Genomic DNA, 7,995 nt, shown 5'->3' with positions numbered 1-7,995 from the left:
TTAAAGACCTTTCAAGAACAAAGTACTCAAGCCAAGGCCCCGACAAGAGAAGCTTGTCGGGAAGGCCAACCAAGGCCCCGGCAAGGGGAGCTTACCGGGAAGAGACAAGACCCCGGCAAGAGGAGCTTGTCAGGAAGACCACGCAAGACATACCAAGAAAGCTTGCCACGACTCTCCCTGCGCCCCGGCAAGATCCGGCGAGCGACAAGCTTCCGGAAGCGACAAGACGACGGCCGCGGCAAGGAGCTTGCCGCGGGAAACTCCCACTGCGTGCCCGCGCTCCAGCTCACCTGCTAACGTGTCGCTCTGGGACTCTCCCAGAGCGCACGTGGCGGGAGGCCGTGCAGCTAGGGGTACGTGGTGGCAAGCGGAGATGAAGAGAAGCCCATCGTGGCAAACGGTGGCGCTCCTAACGGTCACCTTTTGCACTGTTTAGGAGACTCAGACAGGCATTTAATGCCCTTGTCCCCTGCCGTCAGAGTTAGGTAGGGTACACTGTATCCACAGTAGCGGTAGCTATACCTACCACATCCTTTTTCCGTTTTTACCCTTCCTGTCTGTGTTGCCCCCTGTCGGTGACCCCTTGAGTATAAAAGGAGGCCCAAGGGCAACGTAGAGGGGGTTCCGCATTTCGGGAACTCAGAAGAACACTCTCACGCTCAGTCTGGCAGCGTCCATCGCTCCTGAGCAAGAATCTAATATACACAAACAAGCAGCAGTAGGGTTTTACGCATCCGTGCGGCCCGAAGCTGGGTAAAAAACCGCCCCGCGTGCACTGCCTTGATCCGCTCTTTGCGCGCTCTCCACCCCCCACCGAACCGAAAGGGGCCCTGTCCCCATAGGTGTTGGCGGGAATCAGCATCGCCCCCGACACAATCGCCATGTAATTGCTTTACTTTATCACTAAGCGGTAGCGATAGTCGTAGAAGCAATAGTTGGCGAGATGACAACAATGCTTCGATGGAGATCAAGGTGTTAAGACGGTGATGATGGTGATCATGACAGTGCTTTGGAGATGGAGATCAAAGGCACAAGATGATGATGGCCATATCATATCACTTATATTGATTGCATGTGATGTTTATCCTTTATGCATCTTATTTTGTTTAGTTCAGCGGTAGCATTATAAGATGATCTCTCACTAAATTTCAAGGTATAAGTATTCTCCCTGAGTATGCACCGTTGCTACAGTTCATCGTGCCGAGACACCACGTGATTATTGGGTGTGATAAGCTCTACGTTCACATACAATGGGTGCAAGCCAGTTTTGCACACGCGGAATACTCGAGTTAAACTTCACGAGCCTAACATATACAGATATGGCCTCGGAACACTGAGACAGAAAGGTCGAGCTTGAATCATATAGTAGATATGATCAACACAGTGATGTTCGCCATTGAAAACTACTCCATCTCACGTGATGATCGGACATGGTTTAGTTGATATGGACCACATGATCACTTAGATGATTAGAGTGATATCTATCTAAGTGAGAGTTCTTAAGTAATTTGATTAATTGAACTTTAATTTATCATGAACTTAGTACTTGATAGTATTTTGCTTGTCTATGTTGTTGTAGATAGATGGCATGTGTTGTTGTTCCGTTGAATTTTAATATGTTCCTAGAGAAAGCTAAGTTGAAAGGTGATGGTAGCAATTACACAGACTGGGTCCCTAACTTGAGGGTTATCCTCATTGCTGCAGAGAAGAATTACGTCCTGGAAGCACCCCTAGGTGACAAACCCACTGCAGGAGAAACACCGGATGTTATGAACACCTGGCAGAGCAAAGCTGATGACTACTCGATAGTTTAGTGTGCCATGCTTTATGGCTTAGAACCAGGACTTCAATGACGTTTTGAACGTCATGGAGCATATGAGATGTTCCAGGAGTTGAACTTAATATTTCAAGCAAATGCTCGGATTGAGAGATATGAAGTCTCCAATAAGTTCTACAGCTGCAAGATGGAGGAGAATAGTCTTGTCAGTGAACATATACTCAGAATGTCTGGGTACCACAACCACTTGACTCAACTGGGAGTTAATCTTCCTGATGATAGTGTCATTGACAGAGTTCTTCAATCACTGCCACCAAGCTACAAGAGCTTCGTGATGAACTATAATATGCAAGGGATGGATAAGACGACTCCTGAGATCTTCGCAATGCTAAAGGCTGCAGAAAATCAAGAAGGAGCATCAAGTGTTGATGGTCAACAAGACCACCAGTTTCAAGAAAAAAGGTAAAGGGAAGAAGGTGAACTTCAAGAAGAATAGCAAGCCAGTTGTTGCTCAAGTGAAGAAACCCAAGTCTATACCTAAGGCTGAGACTGAATGCTTGTACTGCAAAGGAACTGGTCACTAGAAGCGGAACAGCCCCAAGTATTTGGCGGGGAAGAAGGATGGCAAAGTGAAAGGTATATTTGATATACATGCTATTGATGTGTACCTTACTAATGCTCGCAGTAGTGCCTGGGTATTTGATACTGGTTCAGTTGCTAACATTTGCAACTCGAAACAGGGGCTACAGATTAAGCGAAGATTGTCTAAGGACAAGGTGATGATGCACGTGGGAAATGGTTCCAAAGCCGATGTGATCGCCATCGACACGCTACCTCTACATCTACCATCGGGATTAGTTTTAGACCTGAATAATTGTTATTTGGTGCTAGCGTTGAGCATGAACATTATATCTGGATCTTGTTTGATGCGAAACAGTTATTCATTTAAATCAGAGAATAATGGTTGTTATATTTATATGAATAATATCTTTTATGGTCATGCACCCTTGATGAGTGGTCTATTTTTACTAAATCTTGATAGTAGTGATACACATGTTCATAGTATTGAAGCCAAAAGATGCAGAGTTGATAATGATAGTGTAACTTATTTGTGGGCGTGCCATTTAGGTCATATTGGTGTAAAGCGCATGAAGAAACTCCATTCTGATGGACTTCTGGAATCACTTGATTATGAATCACTTGGTACTTGCGAACCGTGCCTCATGGGCAAGATGACTAAAACTCCATTCTCCGGAACAATGGAACGAGCAACAGAGTTATTGGAATCGTACATACTGATGTATGTGGTCCAATGAACATTGAAGCTCGCGTCAGATATCATTATTTCCTCACGTTCACAGATGATTTAAGAAGATATGGGTATATCTACTTAATGAAACATAAGTCTGAAACATTTGAAAAGTTCAAAGAATTTCAGAGTGAAGTGGAAAATCATCGTAACAAGATAATCAAGTTTATACGATCTAATCGTGGAGGCGAATATTTGAGTTATGAGTTTGGACTTCATTTGAAACAATGCGGAATAGTTTCACAACTCACGCCACCTGGAACACCACAGCGTAATGGTGTGTCCGAACGTCGTAATCATACTTTACTAGATATGGTGTGATCTATGATGTCTCTCACTGATTTACCGCTATCATTCTGGGGTTACGCTTTAGAGACAACTGTATTCACGTTAAATAGGGCCACCATCTAAATTCTTCGAGACAACGCCTTATGAACTGTGGTTTGGCAAGAAACCCAAGTTGTCGTTTCTTAAAGTTTGGGGCTACGATGCTTATGTGAAAAAGCTTCAACCTGATAAGCTCAAACCCAAATCGGAAAAATGTGTTTTCATAGGATACCCAAAGGAGACTGTTGGGTACACCTTCTATCACAAAGCCGAAGGCAAGGTATTCATTCCTAAGAATGGATCCTTTCTAGAGAAGGAGTTTCTCTCGAAAGAAGTGAGTGGAAGGAAAGTAGAACTTGAAGAGGTAATTGTACCTTCTCCCTTATTGGAAAGTAGTTCATCACTGAAAACGGTTCCAGTGATTCCTACACAAGTAAGTGAGGAAGCTAATGATGATGATCATGAAACTTCTGATCAAGTTACTACCGAACCTCGTAGGTTAACCAGAGTAAGATCCGCACCAGAGTGGTACGGTAATCCTGTTTTGGAAGTCATGTTACTTGACCATGATGAACCTACGAACTATGAGGAAGCGATGATGAGCCCAGATTCCGCAAAATGGCTTGAAGCCATGAAATCTGAGATGGGATCCATGTATGAGAACAAAGTATGGACTTTGGTTGACTTGCCCGACGATCAACAGGCCATAGAGAATAAACGGATCTTCAAGAAGAAGACTGACGCTGACGGTAATGTTACTGTCTACAAAGCTCGACTTGTTGCAAAAGGTTTTCAACAAGTTCAAGGAGTTGACTACAATGATACCTTCTCACCCGTAGCGATGCTTAAGTCCGTCCGAATCATGTTAGAATTGCTGCATTTCATGATTATGAAATTTGGCAAATGGATGTCAAAACTGCATTCCTTAATGGATACCTTAAAGAAGAGTTGTATATGATGCAACCAGAAGGTTTTGTCGATCCAAAAGGTACTAACAAAGTGTGCAAGCTCCAGCGATCCATTTACGGACTAGTGCAAGCCTCTTGGAGTTGGAATATACGCTTGATAGTGTGATCAAAGCATATGGTTTTATACAGTGTAACATCCCAAATTTTCAAATTGGAATGTTATGCATTAGATCATCATTGCATATCATATTTTATAGCATTTTGGTTGATCCTAGCAATTCTAAGCAACTCAAGGACCCACCAAGAGAGTTGGGGATTTTGTTATTTTCATATTTGAGCTTTTCTCGAATTATGAAAAGAGGATCGCTTGATTTTAATTTTATTTCTCTGAAATATTTCTTTTATAAAAAAATAAAAGAGAGGGGATAAAATGACTTCCTCAAAATAAAGAAATACCAGAGATTTAATATTAAAATCAAATAAGTTCTTTATTCGGAGTTTCATTGCTATTTTATTTGAATTAGAAAAAATACTCGTCTTTTAAAATTGCATTTTAGGCCCAATAAATGTTCACCTTGTCCGGATTATTTTTAGAGGACGGGGACAATTTATTTCGGGATTTTGGAGTCCGTTTAGTATTTATTTCTTTCTTTTTCTGCACGTCTGAATTGTTTTTTTTTAATGCGAACCGACCTAACTGGGCCGTGTCCGTCTAGGACTCTCGGCCCGGTCGGCCTTATAAGCCGGGGGAGCCGCCCCTCAGCCCACCCTGCACCCCTGCCCGAACCCTAGCCGCCCGAGCCGCCGCCGCCCGCGCGCGTCGCCGCCCCGATGCCGGAGCCGCACGCCGCTGCCGCCATTCCACCGCTGCCGGTAACCGTCGCCGCCGCCGTCGGTTTTCTACAGAAAAACCGATCGGTTTTTTTAGGACCCGCGGTTTTATTTTATTTTTCCTTAGTAGATTGGTTTTTTTCGGGTTTAGTTATTTAGCGGACGTTCGTCCGTACGTTCGTTTTTACAAACGGTTTTCACCGTTTAGCCGCAGACAGCGAACGCTCGTTCGTTAGCCTGTTCGTCAGCTTTCTTTAATCGAATTTTATTCGCAATTATTTCTGATCGCGATTTCTGATCTGATTTTTATTCTAGTTTATCTTTTCGCCCGTTTGTCGGAATCAGGCGATTCAAGCGCCTAGATCTTCGTCTCGAGACCCTCTTTTCGTTTAACCAACTTGAACAAGCTTTTTTTACTGTAAAATTTGACCTAGGTCCAGATTAGTAAATGGATCTTGTTTCTTTCGCCCTTTGAGTTTCGTTGCTCCGTTCGATTTGATACTTTTTGCAAACCGGAGTTCTTTAGTTGAACTTTCTGGTTAGATCTTCTTATTTGAGTTTTACCCGTGTTTCTTTGCTTGAGTGCTTATGTATGCTATTGTTTGTTTGCGATAGAATTCCCAGAGTGCAAAGCGTGTTATTTGGAGTCTCTAGGTTACGCGGATCGTCAGCAAGGCAAGTAACACTTTGATCATACCCATTTATCACCCAGTTTTTATGCATTAGTTCCAATCCCCAAACATTGCATGGTTAGGATGTTATTAACATGTGGGTTGGGAAGTAGTTGATGAGGTAGAACCTATTTGAAAAGCCCTCGATGTGGCTATATCTCCCACGTGTCGAAGCACGACTTAGAGGCATAACCGCATTGAAAGCAATGTCGCAAGTAAGGAAATCTTCACAACATCCCATGTAAATAGATAATAAAAGGGAACAGACATAGTTGGCTTACACTCGCCACGTCACACAAAGTACATAAATAGCATTACATCAACCAATACAATCATGGTCCGACTACGGTACCAAAATAAAAGATCAACCCAACATGCGACACGGTCCCGATTGCCCCAACTGGGCACCACTACTGATAATGAGAAAGATACATAGTAACGGCGTGAGTCTTCGTCGAACTCCCACTTGAGCTCAAGCGCATCATCTGGAATGGAGTCATCAGGCCCTGCATCTGGAAACAACCGCGTAAGGAACGCAAAATCTGGGAACATAACACCGATATGACGGAAACTAGGGCGGCAAGAGTGGAACAAAACACTAGGCAAAAGGCCGAGCCTTCCACCCTTTACCAAGTATATATATGCATTAAGATAACAAGATAATATAGTGATATCCCAACAAGAAAATAATGTTCCAACAAGGAACGGTCTCCAATCTTCACCTGCAACTAGCAACGCTATAAGAGGGGCTGAGCAAAGCGGGAACATAGCCAATCAACGGTTTGCTAGGACATGGTGGGTTAGAGGTTTGGCATGGCGATTTGGGAGGCATGATAAGCAAGTGGTAGGCATCATAGCATAGGCATAGCAAAAGAGCGAGCATCTAGCAAAGCAAAGATAGAAGTGATTTCGAGGGTATGATCATCTTGCCTACAAAGTTGTCAGAGTTGACTGGATCCTCGAAAGCAAACTCAACGGGCTCCTTGTTAGCGAACTCGTCTCCCGGCTCTACCCAAATAAGACAAACAAGCAAAAGGAACAAAATCAACCACGTGAAAGCTCAAACAACATGATGCAAACATGGTATGCTATGCGGGATGCGATATGTGATGCATATGCAAGATTTGATAAGGAATGAATGAACCTGGCCTCAACTTGGAAATCCAAGAGTGTCACTGGAAAGGTGAGGTGATTTCGGTTGAAATCAATATAAAGAACGCCGGAATCGGATGCACGGTTTGGAAATGGCAAGCAAAACGAATATGGCACCGGTCTGCGATAAACAGCAAGTAGCCATCTAAGTGCATCAAGATAATTATGCTACAGCACTCAAACATGGCAGCGAAGTACATGGCAGGGATCCACTCATAAAGCTTCACAAAAGATGAACACTAAGCTACGGCTAATTCATCCATTAACAGGTTCAAACAAGCATGGCAAAAGTGGAATTGGTAAACAGGTTTCAGACTTTGAAGCATGAAAACTAGATGCTACAGGAACTTAACATGGCAAAGCAAAGCATGGCATGGAGCTACTCAAAGAGCTTAACAAAAGTCCCTTAGTGACCTTGAGCCAAAAGTGATCAGAAAATACAATTGCAAGCATGTGAACATGGCAAAAACATAATCAGATCTCAGACTTGGAGAAAAACTGGAACATGCAATTATCTTAATGAGTAGGCATGTTCACGAGCTCGATGCACTCACTACAGAGCAAGGCATGACAATCTAAGCATACACCCATCAAGAATACATGTTATATAAGCTAGACATAGCAAGAACAACAACATAGCACGCACGGATCAACTACAACATCCTCGGCAAAATCGCTAACAAGTAGACGATTGCCCAGATTCACGAAATAGCAAAAGTAGAGCTCGATTGACTCAAGCTAGGGTGCTCCATAATTGCAAACAAAGACATGGATGGACGGATCACTACAAGATTAACAAATCACCCTTACTGATCATCCTCAAAAGAGGCACGGATCACTAGGAAATAACATGAACATATAGCATATTGATAAGAACAGATCAAGGACTTAGTGAAATTGCTAAGTCCCTGAAATCAGCATTAACGAATGCACCACTTTGCAAGCTTGTGCTAGTCACCACAAATATCACAAATATACATGGATAGCACCTCTGGAAATATGGCAAAGCATATAACAAAA

This window comes from Triticum aestivum, chromosome 3A (genome assembly GCF_018294505.1).
Source record: "Triticum aestivum cultivar Chinese Spring chromosome 3A, IWGSC CS RefSeq v2.1, whole genome shotgun sequence".
Classification (NCBI taxonomy): Eukaryota; Viridiplantae; Streptophyta; class Magnoliopsida; order Poales; family Poaceae; genus Triticum; species Triticum aestivum.
The sequence above is the reverse complement of the archived record's forward strand: the minus strand, read 5'-3'. Positions refer to the sequence as shown.